Raw genomic sequence first — 19002 nt, forward strand, 5'->3', positions numbered from 1 at the left:
GTGTAGCAGTTAAGACTCCACTTGGGACACCAGCATCCCACACTAGAGTGGCTGGGTTCAAGACCCAGCTCTACTCCCAATTTTAGCTTCCTAGCAATGCAGAGCCTGGGAGGCAGATGGTAATAGTTGTAGTAGTTGGATCTCTACCACCCACATGGGAGACCTAAACTGAGTTCCCAACTCCTCGCTTCAGTCTAGCCTAGCCCTGGGTATTGCAGTCATTTGGGGAATAAACCAGCAAATGGGAAAGGTCTGTCTGTCCCTCTCTGCTTTCAAATGAATTAAATAAACAAATATTTTAAAGAATTAATAATTTCTTGTCATAAAGAAATTCATGCAGTGCTTTAAGACCATCTTCAAAGCACATTCATCTCCTGGTTGCCCCATTTGAACATCACAAAAAGCTCTAAAAGTTGGTATTATTATTACCATTTTAGGAATGTTAAAACTGAGGTTAGGGAATGCACATCCTCCTGAAATCACAGCACTAGTACCTCAGCTATCTTCTTTTATGTAACTGGGGTCATGAAATCCATTTATCAGTTGTACTTTTTAAATACTTTTATCAGCATCACTCATCACTATTCCAATATTTAAAAGTACATAGTATTTAAGAATGATGTAAACAATATACAAATGCTCACCATATACACTCAATAAATGTTGACTGAATCAGAATATTGTCTTACCATGACCATAAACAACACCAAAGCAATATTTGTGGCACAGCAATTCTAAGAACAAGCCTGAAGACACCAGATGATACTCTAAAGTATTGGATAAAAATTGCCAACCGATGGACAAATTTTTTGACCCACAGAGTTTTTCACTTTTGATTTTTTTAAAATTTGAATTAGTTGTCAACATGTAGAAATTGAAAGCTTTCCAATTAAAGATCTGGGTGACTAGCTCTCCCAAAACTGAAGGGATCTGGCAATGATGGAATCATGTTCTCATGAGGTCACAGCTAGCTGGGGCTGACCACTATCCCATGTGCTCAGACAGGGTGGCCTCTCTTGGTAGGCAGGTTCCTCGGGCCTCCTTGCTGTGTCACTTGCCTGGGCTCACAGGCATTTGACAGGCCTCCTATGCTTCAGCTTTTTCCTGTATAGTTAAAATGGACCAATGGCAAACAAGTTAAGCAGAGTAAATTTCTAAAAGCTTACCAAATTATAATTTAAGAGCAATTAGTTTGGTTGCTTAGGGACTACTGAGAACAGCTAAACATTGGCTGAATAGCGATGAGACAGAGCTAGATTTTTGTTGCTTCTGTTCTAGGAAAGCCAGTCCTTCCACTTCTGTGAGACAAAGTGGTAAATGGCTCCAGGCTCTTTCAGTTTACATACATGCATATATATAAATACACAATACAGAAGCTGGTCCTCACCATACCATTTTAACTATGATTACTGAGGATCCATTTTTTGAAAGAGGAGGCAGCACGTAACATATTCCAAAATGAAAACTATCATTCATGACATATTCTTAGGACACAACAAATATATACAATACATAGAAGCAAATACTACAGTTTCTTTAAAAAATATTTTCTTATTTATTTGAAAGGCAGAATTACAGACAGAGAGGAAGAGACAGAGATCTTCTATCCACTGGTTCACTTACCAAATGGCTACAATAGCCAGGGCTGGGTCAGGCTGAAGCCATAAGCCCAGAACTCTATCCAGGTCTCCCACATGGCTGGCAGGGGTTAAAGCACTTGGGTTATAACTTGCTGCCTTCCCAGGCACATTAGCAGGAAGCAGAGTAGCCGTAACTAGAAGTGGTACTCATATAGGATGCCAGTGTTACAGGTGACAGCTAACTGGCTATACCACAACACTGGTACCAAATACTATACTTTCTTAAGTGACGGGATGGTCTCTACCATAAATTACAGAACAAACTTTATAGAGGATACTGTTGAGTGATCAAAATCTTACTTAAGTTTATCTGTAGTGGTAGGTTGATTTTCTACAGCTAGGGAAAAAAGAAATTAAACAAATTCATCCCCTACTCAGTCACTACAGGGAAAGTGAGACATAAAATCATTATTCTATATTCATTATCTCTTTTACCGCTTTTACCTATGGGGATAGCCTAAGGAAAAGGAAGTCTCTAGTTCTGACATACATATGAGTCTTGGGACTCTGAACAAGTTGGTCTTGACTCGTGAGACTTTCCAAGAAAGAGAAGTTGTCAAAGTCCCAGACTAAGACATTTGTCCCCAAACAGGGATAACAGAGACAATAGATATTTTTCATCAGGGGCTGGTTCTGTGGTGTAGCGGGTAAAGCTGCCGCCTGCAGTGCTGGCATCCCATATGGTCGCGGTTCAAGTCCTGGTTGCTTCACTTCCGGTCCAGCTCTCTGCTATGGCATGAGATAGCAGTGGAAGATGACCCAAGCCCTTGGGCCCCTGCACCCACGTGAGAGATCCAGAAAAATCTCCTGGCTCCTAGCTTCAGGTGGGCGCAGCTCCGGCCGTTGTGGCCAATTAGGGAGTGAAACAACTGATGGAAGACCTCTCTCTCTCTCTGCCTCTCCTTTTCTCTCTGTGTAATAAATAAGTAAATCTTAAAAAAATGAAATTTTTCATCAAATATAACAAAAATTTATAATCATAAATGGGTCCCAATGTCTGATCATTCCCATTAGATGTCTATGACATTCTAGTCATGCTAGAGTTAATGCCTTCACATGAAACAAAATTTCACAAAAATGTAAACTTTAACCACTTCTAGCTGAAGGCTATAGAAAATTTATTGAGCTTACAAACTATTTTAATAATGGAGAGAAAACTCAATAAAATATTGTCTGTGTAGCCTATATCCAAAATTCATAATAAATAAATATTTATACAGCCCATAAAACAGAAAAAAACACATTTTATGATAAGTAAAATCTTTAAGATTTTCCCAGTGATGTAAACATAAGATAACTAATGCTTTTGAAGTGAGAGAAAAACTCTGATTAGACAATCTAATCCATGTCATGCCATGTTGACTTTATTTCATAACTTTCGCTTCACATGACTGTTGTGGTACAGGTATGGGGAGATTTTAGTCTCAAATCGCATTCCTAGATCAAGAAAATCTGGTGTTAGAAACTGTATCCTGATACCTCATGAACAAGGTTCAAACTCAGAGGTGAGTATATACTGCAACTCTGTCTAACATAAGGATATTTGGGGAGGGGGATGATAATTTCTCAATATCTATTTCTTAAAATATATATAATGGTCTTCCAAATAGCTCATTCTCTTGTCAAGATACCTGGTAACTAAGGATGCTCACTCCAACCAAGTGGGAGAGCCAAAACTGCCCCAGTGAATAGACTTTACTGATCAAACACAGACTTCAGGGACCAAACACCCACAAATCAGGTAAGCATATCTTATTTGATGCTATCTGTTATCACCGACTGACTTTCATGATGCTTTTTTTTTTTTTTTAAGATTTATTTATTTGAAAGGCAGAGTTACAGAGAGAGGTAGAAACAGAGAGAAGTCTTCCATCCTCCCATCCTCTGTTCATTCCCTAAATAGCCACAATGGCTGGAGCTGAGTCGATCCGAAGCCAGGAGCCAGGAGCTTCCTTTGGGTCCCCGATGTGGGGGCAGGGGCCCAAAGACTTGGCCATCTTTGACTGCTTTCCCAGGCCATAGCAGAGAGCTGGATCAGAAGTGGAGCAGCCGGGACTTGAACTGGTGCCTATATGGGATGCTGGTGCTAGAAGCTGGGGCTTTAACCCATTTTGCCACAGCCCCGGACCCATGAGGGTTTTTTTAAAAAAAGATTTATTTATTTATTCGAAAGTCAGAGTTACAGAGAAAAGGGAAGAAACATGAGAGATAGATTTTCCATCTGCTGGTTCACTCTCCAGATGGCCACAATAACCAGCACTGGGCAACGCCAAGTGAGGAGCAGGAGGTTCTTCCAGGTCTCCCACGCAGCTAACAGTGGCCTAGGCACTTTAGCCATCTCCCACTGCTTTTCATAGGCCATTAGTAGGGAGCTAGATCAGAAGCACAGCAGCCGGGATATGAACCAGTGCCCATATGGAATGCCAGCACTGCAGGCAGTAGCTTTACTCACTATGTCACAATGTCAATTCCTCGTGAGGCTCTAAAACACTACCCACTCTACATGTATGAAATCTCCTTTATTTTTGTTCTCCGTGTTTCCTCCTCATTTCTTTCCCTAATTTTTCAGAACTTCATATTATAGGCTTGAATTTCTTCCTTGTAAGTGAAAAAACAAAAACCTATATTTATGGAAATGAACAGAAGGTTCATCATACTTTCCTTCTTATAATTCAGTCCAATTAAAACAAAAGAAGTAAAAATTATATGGCAAAGGAAATAAATGTTACTTTGCTCCATCAAACACAGAAAGAATGTAACCCATGACCAAAGAGAAATGATCAAAGTAAAAGTAAGATAAAAGAAACAAGTTTGACTCAAGCAAATTTCCTCCTCTTGGCCACTCTAAGGCCCTTCGCTCAGTCTTTCTGTCGGCAGACAGCCTAGAACCTGGTGGGATATCTCAGGTAACTACATGAAATACACGAGGCAGACTGGAGTGCTGATAATCACCCACACAGGCCAGATAAGCACAGCAAGTCCTGACAGACAATTATGGAGTGGGCGTAGGGACATGGGAACCTGGTGGAATGAGTTTCTCTCCCTCAGAACCAAATACCAAAGAGTGCCAAGACCTAGAAATTTGGATGCAAGACTCTAAGAACCAGAAGGAAGGTGGCATAGAAAGTTTAACTGTTCCCTTTTAAGCTAGCTGATAGATTCACTTCTTCTAATTCAAAGATTCCCTCAGTTGTCTTCACTTTGTCCCCTACCATCAAAGTAATACTGTGTATGTTTCTTATTGGAGACACAGACAAGTTACCCCATCTGCAAAATATAGTAATACCCATTTCAAAAGGGTCACTGTGAAAACTGGATGAGAAAATATTCGGAAAACAGATTCTGTAGCACTCTACATGTTAGGTAGGCACTCATAAAATAGCAGCTGTCATTATTAGACAAGTTTTAAAAACTGAAGTTCACTATTCAAACTTTGCTAGGACTTTATGTTCATATTGGCCTTACTGTAGGTAACAGATGCCACCCCCTCCATGCCACCGCCTACTGCAAATCTGCTGTCTGTTCAGTAATGTTTTCCATTAAAATTCTTCTGGAAATGTAAGTTATACAAATTCTAAAAATATATTCAACCCTTGAGACACATCAGCTTTGCTAATGAGTGGTCCATTTAAGTTTAAATATCATATAAAATCCCGACAGTAAGTTTTCAAATGATGAAGCCATGTGATCATGCATGTTGGTTACATACTCATTTCTTTAACTATTTTTTCCTGATCAAGTACAGAATCTCTCTCCCCTTAATTTTTCTCATGGTTGACTATTTTGGTTACATCAGGAAACATACTTTGTTAAGTATTCTTAACTAGGATATTGAAGTTTCAGTAGTGCTGAACACCCTGAGGAGGTCTGCATTGAATGAAAAATTATGCTCTCAGACAGCAAGTCTCATATATTAACTTGATCCCATTGCCCTCATTTCAGAAGTGAAATTGTCTGATTAGGGAAATTTGGGGTGGCAGTTCGCCTAGCAGTTAAAATGACAGGTAAGAGAACCATGTCCCACATCAGAGAACACGGGTTCTCAACTATGGCTCTAGATTTCTGCTTCTAGCAAACGGAGACCTTAGGAGGCAGCAGGTAATGGCTCAAATAACTAGGTTCCAGCCACCATGTGGGAGACCTCTAAATTGTGCTCCCAGGTCCAATCAGCAGTTACATACATTTGGGGAGTAAATCAGAACACAGGAGATGTTTCCCTCTGCATCTCTCCCTTCTGTGTGTATGTAAGCTTCTCTCTCTGATTCTCAATTCAAAAAATTAACTAGAGAAATTCAAGGGAAAGAATAAAAATAAAACAGAAGTATAATATCACCACTTCTATTTTCATAGGAATTGAATGATTAAACAGTAACACCTAACTATGCTTTTACCATAAATACAGGTATGTAACTCAAATTAACTCATGAGTTTATGATATTTTTTCACCAGTTTTTTGTTGCTGATGTTTAAAAATCACTTTCAGGGCCGGTGCTATGGCATAGTGGGTAAAGCCGCTGCCTGCAGTGTCGGCATCCCATATGGGCACCGGTTCGAGTCCCAGCTGCTCCAATTCCGATCCAGCTCTCTGCTATGGCCTGGGAAGGCAGTAGAAGATGGCCCAAGTCCTTGGGCCCCTCCACCCACATGGGAGACCCAGAAGGAGCTTGGCTTCGGACCAGCACAGCTCTGGCCAACTGGGGAGAGAACCAGTGAATGGAAGACCTCTCTCTCTCTCTCTCTGTCTCTCTTCTCTCCATGTAACTCTGACTATCAAATAAATATATAAATCTTTTAAAAAAAATCACTTGCTACTATCTGTTCTCATTTCTTCTCTTTACTATATGCATCACTCACTCATTCATGAAGATCCTGGTCCTCAAGGAACTTTCAGCTTAGTTGAGGAGAGAAGTAAGTGAGGCAGCAATTATCAGGTGCAATGACAAAGGGCACTAGGAAGCAAGAAGGGTACTAGCCAAGATGTAATACCTAAACTCAACTTTTCCTTATTGCATGTAAAATTTATGGGGTACAGGGTGATAATTTGAAACATGTATATAGTGCATGAAGATCAAATCAGGGTAACTAGCATTTCTACCTCCTTAATATTTATCATGTCTTTGTGTTGGGGGAACCTTTGAACCTCATCTTCTGTTTCTTTATCAGAACCAATGCTTAATTTACAGCAACAGATCCACTTCAGGGGAAATAGGAAGGAAACATTAAACTACTTCTAGCACTCAACATAGAAAGGTTTCTTAAGAAATTCATGCACACATAGTCTTTGTTTTTTAAAAATTTAATACTGTTTAGAGGACCTTGGAAGAGCAATAAATGAGCACTTTTAGCAAAGGAAGATTTGATGGGAAAGTAAAGTTTCTTCCATTCAAACTTCATGGGACTCTGATTTTAAGACTTCCAGCCAATATAACTCATGCAGGAAAAAGCCCCACAGGAATGATTATGTTATAGCTTTTTGATAATACTTTTGGTTTTAAATATTGATATGTCTGCAAAAACCTGTATTTGATTTATTTCCTTCACTTGCTTACTTATTTAATTTGTGCTATCAAACAGGTTCCTAGTCATAAATGCTCCAATGCAAGCCTGACCTGTGACTGTAAACCATTTTCTCTAATTGGGCTGTAAATATTTGTTGAAAAAGGCATTAATGCCTGCTAGAAAGACATTAATGAATAAGAAAAAAAAAAAACATAATGATCAATTGGAGGAAAAAAAGGCACATTACCAGACATTTACCAAAAACAAAGGCAAGCTTTTAAAACCCATTATCAGGTTCAATACAAACTTATGACTTGGTTAACTATTACAGTGAACAGAAGAAAAGAAGTTATTTTCCATATGCTTGGTGAGCTGGATAGAATGCAAGATACATCTCTTCACTCACACAAATACAAATAAAATATTTTTTTTAAAAAATTTGGTTTAAATATGTACTCTGTCTAGGTTTGTGCCATGTGAGTGGTGCTATTAGCTCTATTCATTAGCTTTATCTGTACTTACTGTATTTTTACTGCAAAATAGTCAATGCATTTCTGTGGCTGTATTACAAAGATGGAAAATGAAAAAATGAAAAGAAACAGAGGAATAGCCATTCATTTCAAACAGTGAAGGAATGAGTAAACTTAATGACAGACATATATTCTCAGGCATGGAAAGGCAATGAGTAAACAAGAATGTGATACTAGTAATCAAAGGTCTGTATGTGAAACCATAAAAGAGGAAAAAAACAATTCTAAAAAAAAGTATTAATATGCTTATTTTAAAATAACTAATTCCCATGTTCTACCTAATGTGCAAAGACAAGAACATTCCTCACTCAAGATCTACAATGAAACTTATTTGAATGAACTTGACCTTGGTTGGCAGCAAGCCAGCAACCTTCGTCACTGGATGACTTAACAGAACACTGTGTTCTTGGCAGAGGCACAAAAATACTTGTTGAAATCCATGCTAAAAAGAATCTCAGTATACATTTAAAATCAATTTCCAAATGAAATGATAAGAGACATTTCAATATAATGAGGGTTTTTCAAGGTTTGACTCTTATTTATTTTGTTTTTTTGTTTGTTTTTAAATTCTCACTCCATTTTGGTCATTTTGAATGCTTCCATGAACAACTATTTTACAAGCTCTCTAAACCCTCACTCTGGCCCTCCTCCTATGCTGACTCGTCCAACAATGTACCTGGAAAATTCCAAAGCACACTAGGCTGGCATATTAGGGAGGGACAGCAAGTGATGCCAGAAACAACGTGTTGACTCACTTCCGTGGAAAGCCCTAGAGAAAAATGTGGGCCACAGGTAAAGGTAGTAAAGTTATGTCACTGCCATACAGATATATTAACTTGGCCACAAAGGTAAGATACAAATAAGAAGCCGAGTGAAACACCATTTGGTACATGCATAAGTACATGGGGAGTCTAGATACTTTCTATCAGGAAAAAAAACCCACTATTTTTTTCCCTTTAGTTTTTGCTATCTTTCTTTTCTCACAAAATGTTATCCTTGGCACAATATTAGCATAATTCATTCCCTACATGATTAGCAAGGGTAGTTCACAATCACCTCAGCCTACATGCAGAGAAAACCTACAGGAGTCATAGAGCATTAACAGTGAACAAGATCCAAACCACCAGCATTCAGCCATAGCAGAAGTCACTACTAAAACGATAAATATTTACTCCTTTATTTTATCTTTAAACCATGTAGTTTTCAGTCTTAATTCTTCACCATGTTAATGCTGGAGGTTAAAAGAAATCAGATCTCTCCTTCTAAAGCAACAGACACCCAATGTGTAAGCCAAAGCAACAGGAATAGAGTCTTTTAACTCTGATGTTGGTAGTTTTATGGCTTAGACTCTAAATAAAAATGAGGAGTACATAGTCAAATTACTTTTTAACAGAGTTAAGTAATTTTCAATGTTTATTCCTTCTAAATCATAAAAGATTTAAATCGTAAAAGATCTAAATCTTAAAAGATATTGATATAATTTTGTTGAAAAAATTTCTCATATTAAGCACAGCCAGTGGAATAAAGAATAACAATATAGTTTACTCTCAAACAAATGCTTCTTTAGTTTAAGCAGATTTATCTTTTCAAATAAGGTTTACTCACATGAAAGTTAAAACTAGTCTAAATATACTGATACCAACTAATGTTTACAGATATATGGACCACAACTGTGCTCAGAAGTCAGCCTATGCTTCAAATTTTGCTCCAAGTAATTAAAGTCATCTCCACTGTATATTCCTATGCTATGCCATCTACAAATAAAAAAATACTTTTCACTATATTAGTTAACTTTATATAAAATCATTTGTATCATATAGTTGCTAGGTTATTCTAGTATGACATTCCATTAATTATTGAAAAGAAGCAATTCAACAAGTTAGACAGCCTTGGCACTAGAATTATGAAAATTCTATGCAAAGTTTTGCATGACAATCTTTACAGAATGAGTCCACTTACACAGAATGATAGAGAAGAGAGAGTGCCTGCTTTCATGCATATCTCTGTACGTATACATAAGAAGGCAATACTCATTTAACACATATGAACATAAGGGGATACTGGAAATCTCAAAAGACAGGTTTTTTTAACTTAGTGTTCTGATAACATTTTAGATATACAGAAAAGGCCCAGAGATAGAATAGAGAACTTTTGTAAAATTTTCATCTAGCCTCCCCTCATGTTAACATCTTATTCAACAATGGTATATTAGGAAAACCAAAAAATGAATATCACTCTAATACTATTAAATAAAATGCAGGCTTCAATCAGTTGTCTCCACCTTTTCTGTCTCAGAATCCAACTCAGGTTCCCTCACGGCATTCAGCTGTCATGCCTCCTGAGTATCCCCCGTCTGTGACTGTTCTTCTGTTTGTTCTTATCTTTCATCAACTTGGCACCTTTAACAGTACTAGTCGCATAGTTTGTAGAATGTCCCTTAGTTTGGGCTTGTCTAATATTTTTTCATGATTAGACTGGTGTTATGGATTTTATGGTGGTGTATTCTCAGTTCATGGTATCAGGAAGTGTAGAATACCAGTGCCTTTTTATGTTTAACATACAACACTTAGTTAACAGGATATCTGACAGGGTTCAACATATAATGTAAGTATTTTCCCTTGAGTATATAATAAATATTTTGGGGAAAAATACTAAAAATACACGTCTTGTTTCTCGTTTTGCTTTGCATACTAAGTTTAACACTCATTCATAGACCTTGCCTCCAACAATTATTACTGTAGTGTAAAGATGATTTTTCTATTTCCCTCATCACTTTCACATTTTTCACTAAAATTCTTCTGAAAACCCTTTCTTTCTCTACTATCACTATGGGCTCATTGCCTTGTTCTTTAAGTTATAATACAATATTTATCATTCTTTATTTCATTGCTCAAGTTGTTTCACTTCACACAGTCATTAATAGTGAAGTACCAAGGTATATGTCTGACCCTTATTTAAGAATTTGGAACAAATTTACATCATATTTACTCACATTCCCAAAGGTATTATTAGCTAGTTTTAAAAATGTACTGAACGCTGACAATATGGCACATAAATTACATTGTCATTTTTCATGTGTGTCAAGGAAAGAAACAAGGGTTTAGAACCACTAATCCTACAAGCTTTTGCTTTTGTTCCTCTGTAGAATAGTTCTCTGAGTAGCCCTGGACCTACCCAATTTTCTCTCCTTTGTCATTTGCAGCTCTAAAGAATAACTGTAGAACTTACAAGGAATGCGACCCGAGGAGATAAGGAGGGTGTAGCTGGAACAGCTGGGCGCTGTCACATTCCTCCCACTCCCAAAACAGTATTCCTTCCACACATGAATCTACTGCATCCTGTGGTTCTGAGACACAAAACCCAAGGCAGAGGTCCCTCAGCTGCAGTGCACGTAGGGCACTCACAGATGAGACACTATCTGTCCTGGGAAGATTTCCTGATTCTTGGGGGACTGGCTTGCAGTGTATGCTAGGCTTCCACTGTCCTGTACTACCTGTCAGGTAAGTAATAAATTCACTTCATATAATTTCCTATGTGGGCGGCCTACCTCACTGGACTCAAGTTGTTAATCAATGCATAGCAAACCGGCTTCACATCTTCCACCCCATTAATTCATTAACAACAGATAAACATTTGGTGAGTTCTATCACAAGCCAACTTCTACAATAGGTAGTAGCAGTGATGAATCAAAGCTGATGCTAAAGAAGGGACTCAGAGTCTCTTCCTGAATACAAGAAAATCCAACTCTAAGACACCTGGAGCCAAAAATAAATAGAAGCAATAATAATGCAAGATTGTTTATTCTTAGTGAGTTTTAATTTTAATACCATCATCAAATTTTATATGCCAAATAATTTTTTTAGGAAAACTAGCTTGGAAAAAGTACTCTATAACCTCAAATACTAGGAATTCTACTAGATGATTTAAAAGGAACAACAACAATAACAAATCAATCTGATAAATATACAAGTCCATATTCTTCAAAAATTTTCCTAAAAGTAAACAGGGATAATACAGACTTAGTTAAACACAGAATTAATTGACTAGTATAATAAAGTTAGGTCAGCTATATTATGAGCTTGGAGAGTGGGTATCTTAACAATTTCCAGTCCAAGAAATCCCATATGTAACAGGGAGCTGTGTTTTCACAAATTACCTATATATATTATAATGTCTGCTCAAAAGTATAAACAGTCTGGCTTTAAGAACATGCTGGGGCCAGCGCCAACAGGCTAATCTCCGCCTTGTGGCGCCGGCACACTGGATTCTAGTCCCGGTCAGGGCGCCGGATTCTGTCCCGGTTGCCCCTCTTCCAGGCCAGCTCTCTGCTGTGGCCCAGGAGTGCAGTGGAGGATGGCCCAAGTGCTTGGGCCCTGCACCCCATGGGAGACCAGGAGAAGCACCTGGCTCCTGCCATCGGCTCAGCGCAGTGCGCCGGCGGCCATTGGAGGGTGAACCAACGGCAAAGGAAGACCTTTCTCTCTGTCTCTCTCTCTCACTGTCCACTCTGCCTGTTAAAAAAAAAAAAAAAAAAAAAAAAAAAAAAACACTGGGAAAATACCTACAAATACTATCTAGTACAATATATCCTAATGGCAGAAATAACGGGTAATAACCAGGATAAATTTCTGCATTGGGAATAAATAAGCATTTAAATACCAAGGATGATAAGAAAGGTAATAATAATGAAGGGATTTTAAAATGTATATTAAAAGCTACCTTTAAAAATATAACATTGATGGCTGGGATTGGTTAACATGATGCCTGCTGGGGCTGGCGCTGTGGCATGGTGGGTAAAGCCACTGGATGCAGTGCCAGCATCCCACAGGGGTACCAGTTTGAGTCCTGGCTGCTTGGCTTCCAATACAGCTCTCTGCTATGGCCTGGGAAACCAGCAAAAGATTGCCCAAGGACTTGGGCACCCAACATGAGAGACTTGTAAGAAGCTCCTGGCTCCTGGCTTTGGATTGGCCCAGCTCTGGACATTGCAGCCACTTAGGGAGTGAACCAGCAGATGGAAGACCTCTTTCTCTCTCTGCCTCTGCCTCTCTATAACTCTGCCTTTCAAACAAATAAATAAATCTTAAAAAAAAAAAAAAAAAGATTTTTGTCGGCATCCCATGTAGGCACTGGTACAAGTCCTAGCTGCTCCACTTCTGATTCAGGTTATTGCTACTGCAACTGGGAAAGCAGCAGGATATGGCCCAAAGACATGGGCCCCTGTATCCATGTGGGAGACACACAGGAAGCCCTCCGCTCCTGGCTTCAGCCTTGCCCAGCCCTAGCTGTTGTGGCCATTTGTGGAATGAACCAGTATATGGGAGATTCTCTCTGTCTTTCTTCTCTCTGTAACTATGCCTTTCAATGAATAAATAAATCTTTAAAACAACAAAAAAATAACATAAGAGGCTAGCAATGTGGTACAGCAAGTTAAGCCACACCGCAATGCTGGCATCCCATAAGAACACCTCTTCAAGTCTCAGCTGATCTACTTCTGATCTAGCTCACTGTTAATGTACCTGGGAAAGCAGCGGACGATGGCCCAAGTGCTTGGGCCCCTGCCAACCATATGGGAGAACCAGACGGAGTTCCAGGCTCCTGGCTTTGGCCTGGCCTGGTCCTTGCCATTGCACCCACTTTGGGAGTGAACTAGCAAATGAAGATATGGCTCTCTCTGCCATTAAAATAAATAAATAAGTGAATCTTTAATATAGATCTCTCTATATAAAACATTAGAACTGATTTACAAGTACAATACAGGATAGATCAGGACTATGAGAAAAAATAGGCCTTGTGTTTTCATGATAGCTACATAAAGTAGAGCAGCAACTCCACAGTGTGGAGGGCAGTGAAGGAGTCCAACTGTCAGCAGGAAGGATCCAGCCTGAGCCTCCTCACTGGATGGTAAATCCTCCCCGCTCTAAGACTCAGATGATTCTATATGAAAATAAACAATAGAGTGGCTGGTGTTGTGGCAAAGCACTTAAAGCCACCACCTGCAACACCAGCATCCCATATGGGCACCGGTTCAAAGCTGGCTGCTCCACTTCCAATCCAGCTACTTGCTAATGGCCTGGGAAAGCAGCAGAGGATGTCCCAAGTGCTTGGGCCCCTGCATCCATATGGGAAACCCAGAAGAAGCTCCTGGCTCCTGGCTTTGGCCTGGCCCAGCCCCAGGTGTTGTGGTCATTTGGGGAATGAACCACCAGATGGAAGATCTCTCTCTTTCTCTCTCTTTGTCTCTTCTTCTTTCTGTGTAACTCTTTCAAATAAATAAATATATCTTAAAAAAAAAAAGAAGCAATAGAAATGTCTCCTAAACTAGGCCACTAATGGAATATAAAGAAAAGATATATTCTTTACAATGTGACAGTTAGACTTCAACTTAAATCCCAGCTCTTCCACCTACTAGCTCAGTAGCCTTAGATAAGGAAATTCCCTTCCAGGTGTCCAGCTTAGTTCCACATAAAACAAAAACGATACTAACTACCTGTGTGACTGTAGAGAGAATGAAGTGAGATAGGTAAGAAGACGCTGGGCATTAGCAGATAGAAAAAGAGTTTCACATCAGACTGGCCTGCATGTAATCAGGTCACCAATATTTAGCTAAGCAACCCTGAGCTAACTTGTTATTCTCACAACCAAAGTTGCTTTCCCTCCAAAAAAACATAATATAAATACTGGAACATTAAAGAATTTAAAGTAGTTTCAAATCAAACTATCATTAAATGTATTTGTAGAGGATGTATATCAATATTTTGATTATGATGCAAACTATGAAATTCCCACATAAAATTATAACCTATATCACTAATGTACATATTTTTTATAAAAGCATCTATAATTCTTTCAAGTATTTTGGTAAATTTTTGTCTTACTTATCCGTACATGGGTCAGTAAAAATATAAAAAAGAGGGCCAGTGTTCTAGTTTGAGCTGCTGCCTGAGACACTGGCATCCCCTATGGGCACCTGTTAGTGTTCTGACTGCTCCGCTTCCAACCCAGTTCCCTGTTAATGCACTTGGGAAATCAGCAGATGGGCCACGCCACCTTAGGCTGACCTCTTAATAACAGCTGGAATCTTATCTGCTGATGTAAACTTGAATAGGTCTATTCCTCTAATAAGTGGAAATTTCCAATAAGTGGAAATCCTGGGCAAATAACTGTTGTAAGGTCCCTTTCTGTATAAATAATCTGATTTCAAAATACATCACAAAATTCATGGGCCCAGGACTGCGTGAGTGATTTATCAATAAACTTGATAAATTTTAAGTATTTATTTCTTGTCCAATCATATACCTGAATATTCTTCACAGAGTCAGGTACCATTTACTATATGTACAATGGATAATATCATACTTTCACCATACCCCTCTGCCTCAAATGGTAACAACACTACTCATATTACTCACAATGTCATGGCTGTTAGGGCATGTAACTGTTGCAACATTATACATCTACTGCAGGTCCTTAATGCCATTTGTTTAACAGTACTGATTAAATGATTACTAATGATGCTACCATCTTCCACTATAATACATATAAATACAAACTCCCAAGGAATCTCTCAAAGATTGTTATTATGCTTCATTTGCACATGTAGAAATATGTGAATGATTTATTTTCTGGCTATGTTAAATTTGCTGTTGGGAATTTCTTAGCATAAAAGTAGGACAACACATATTTTATCCATGTCTCATTTTAAGCTATGAGAACCACTAGATCATTACTAGGATGTGATCCTGGTGTACAATTTATCCCCACAAACCACCACCAGGAGAAAGACAGGCAAAGAACTTCCAGTTGGGTACAGGAGTGCAGAAATTGAAAACTTCTTTAAATTGACTTCCTTTACTTAGTAACTTACATTTGTTTCTTCTGTCTTTTCAGAATTTGATAACATTTCTTTTTAATGTTAATATTCCATTATTTGGATATCATACTGTTTATCTAACAATATGACATTTTAGAAAATAATAAATTGCCTATCAGTTTTTTTAAAGGTATAATAAACACATTTCTCAGCTAAACAAAAGTCAGTCATTGCTCACAGACCCACCTTATAGAGTACACTAACAGAAATTCTTAAATTTGAAATAAAGTGACTTAATCAACACAGGGCCAACGTTGTGGCACAGCAGATTAAGCTGCTACTTACAACACTGGCACCCCATACTGGAATGTCAGTTAGAGTCCTAGCTACTCTGCTTCCAATCTACTTTACTGCTAATGTACCTGGGAAGGCAGCAGATGATGGCCAAGTACATAGGCCCTTGCCATCCCTTGGGAGACCAGATGGAGTTCCTGGCTCTTGGTTTTGGCCTGGCCCAGAACTGGCCATTGTGGCCATTTGGGGAGTAAACCAGTGGATTGGCCGTTGTGGCCATTTGGGTAGTGAACCAGTGGATTAAAGACTGATCTCTCTCTATGTCACTCTTTCAAGTAACTAAATCTTAAAAACAAACAAACAAACAAAAAGAATCCATATAAACCCACATGATAAAAAATAACTGTCAATAAAAGTAAGTAACTAGGGTTCAGTGCTGTAGTACAGTGGGAAAAGCCACTACATATGGAATCAGCATCCTAAATGGGCACTGGTTCAAGTCCCTACTGCTCCACTTCTGATCCAGCACCTGCTAATGTGCCTGGGAAAGCAGTGGAAGAAGGCTCAATTGCTTGGGCTCTTGTACCTGTGTGGGAGACCCAGAAGCTCTTGGCTCCTGCCTTAAGCCTGCCCTAGCCCCAGCCATTCTGGCCATTTGGAGAGTGAACCAGTAGGTTGGAAGATCTCTCTTTATCTCTCCTCTGTAACTCTGCCTTTCAAGTAAGTAAATAAAATCTTACAAAAATAAATAAATAAAAGTAAGTAACTAGGGCAGACATTTGGCACAGTGGTTAAGATGCTGCTTGGGATACCCACACCCTATATCACAGCATCTGGTCCCAATCCCAGCTACTTGACTTCTTCTCCATCTTCTTTTTAAAAGATTTATTTATTTATCTGAAAGAGTTACAAATAGAGGGAGAGACAGAGAGAGTTATCTTCCATCCACTGGTTCACTCCCCACATGGCCACTTAGGTCTGGACCAGGATTAAACCAGGAGCCAGGAGCTTCTTCCAGGTCTCCTACATGGGTGGTGAGGGCCCAAACAGTTGGACCATCTTCCACTATTTTTGCAGGCCGTTAGCAGGGAACTAAATTGGAAGTGGAGTAGCTGGGACTCAAACCAGCACCCATATGGGAAGCCAGTGTCACAGCCAGTGGGTTTACCAACTATGCAACAATGCAGGCCCCTACTTCACTTCTGATCCAGCCTCCTCTTAATATACCCCCTAAAGTCAGATTATGGCTCAAGTACTTGGGTCTATGCCACCGACATGGGAGACCTGGACTGAGTTACAGGTTCCTGGTTTTGGCTTGGCCAGCCCTGGAAGCTGTAAGCATTTGGAGAGTAAACCAGCAGAAGGAAGCATTCTCTCTCTCTCTCTCTCTCTCTCTTTTTTTTAATAAAATGAAAACTGATTTTCTGAGGGAGAGTTCGATGAACTGTATTGAGAAACACAAGAGCAACTCCTGAGACTTGTGATGCAGGCGGGCATTTAGCCAAGCAGTTATGTTGCCAATTAAGAAGCCCACATCCCATATTGCAGTTCCTGGGTTTGATTCCAAATTCTGAGTCCTGACTCCCAACTTCCTGTTAATGCATACCCTGGGAGGCAGCAACTGATGGCTCAAGTGACTACGTTCCTAGCTTTGCTCCACTGCAGATCCAGCTATTATGGACATTTGGCGAGTGAACCAGTGGATGAGAGAAGTGTCTCTCTATTCTCTCAGTCTCTCAATTAAATATATAAAAATATAAAAGTGAACAAATAAATAATTGCATGTTAAAAAATATTATTTTAAAGTAAAACAAAATCAGCCGGCTCTGCGGCTCACTTGGCTAATCCTCCGCCTGCGGCGCCGGCTTCCCGGGTTCTGTCCCGGCTGGGGCGCGGGATTCTGTCCTGGTTGCTCCTCTTCCAGTCCAGCTCTCTGCTGTGGCCCGGGAAGACAGTGGAGGATGGCCCAAGTGCTTGGGCCCCGCACCCGCATTGGAGACCATGAGGAAGCACCTGGCTCCTGGCTTCGGATCAGCACAGCACGCCGGCCGTAGCAGCCATTTGGGGGGTGAACTAACAGAAGGAAGACCTTTCTCCCTGTCTCTCTCTCTGTCTCACTGTCTAACTCTGCCTGTCAAAAAAAAGTAAAACAAAATCAAGACTGGGTAAATAGAGGAAAAAAACCCAAAACAGAGAAAATGAAAAATAAACAGGTACACAAATTCAACTATATAAAAAACATTAAGTCAGAATAAATTAATACAATCAAATGTAGAGATAGCTATGCATAAAGAAGACTAAAGTTTCAATTATGTTCCCTGTATAAGGGATTTGGCAAAGATTCAAGATAGAATTAAGTTTAACAGATTGGGAAAATTATAGCATACAGAAAGCAATCATAAGCAAGTTAGAGTAGTTGTTAGTAATATAAGACAAAAAACAGATCTTTAAAAAGTAGAAATAAAAAAAGGGACATAACATGATAAAAGTGTCAATTCATCAGGAAAATATAACAATTATAAACAACAAAGACTCAAAACATATGATGCAAAACCTGACCAACAGAAAAGGAAAATAAATACTCTTATATTAATGTTTGGAAACTTCAATATTCCACCTTGGGACAGGAAAGCTAGGCAAAAGATGAATGAGAAAACACAATACATGATCAACAGTATAAACTGATTAGGAATAGTCATGTACAAAATGCTCTACCCCAAAACAGAAGACTACAAACTATTTCAAGAGCATGTGAAACATTTTCCAGGAGAGATAAGTCATAAAACAAGCTTCAATACAGCTAAAGCACTGAAATTGAAGTATGTTATTTGACTAGAATGTACTGAAATTAGAACAAGATAACGCTAATAATTTGAGAAATTTACAAATATATCGTTTATTTAACCATGTAATCCTAAATAACCAATTAGTCAAAAAAAAAAAAAAAAAAAAAAACCCAAATCATGTGCCCTGGGTCTGCAGCTCTTCCTGATTGCAGCAAAGAACAATTGTAGTACCACTACAATTCACAGGAAAGAAGATCAATACAGTCTGCTCATGTTGTAAAACAGTGAGTGCTTACAGTCACTGCTTCTGAAATGAAAATTTAGACTGGAGTGGATGGCATCCCCTTATTTAGACTTACCAATTTTGCTAACTGCTTTTTAGATTACTTAAATTTTTTTCAAGATCTTAAAAGATGTATAATAAGTTTGCAAACATAATG

At 38.9% G+C, this 19002-nt stretch overlaps 1 protein-coding gene and 1 pseudogene across 2 annotated transcripts in view; one reads left to right on the forward strand and one right to left on the reverse strand.

Moving 5' to 3' along the window:
* Positions 1-19002, reverse strand: part of SPIDR (scaffold protein involved in DNA repair) — a 455986-nt gene that overhangs the window by 361859 nt on the left and 75125 nt on the right. The window lies entirely within an intron of this gene.
* Positions 1-19002, forward strand: part of LOC133758183 (ras-related protein Rab-5B-like) — a 64255-nt pseudogene that overhangs the window by 23429 nt on the left and 21824 nt on the right.

Source organism: Lepus europaeus, chromosome 4 (genome assembly GCF_033115175.1).
Source record: "Lepus europaeus isolate LE1 chromosome 4, mLepTim1.pri, whole genome shotgun sequence".
Classification (NCBI taxonomy): domain Eukaryota; kingdom Metazoa; phylum Chordata; class Mammalia; order Lagomorpha; family Leporidae; genus Lepus; species Lepus europaeus.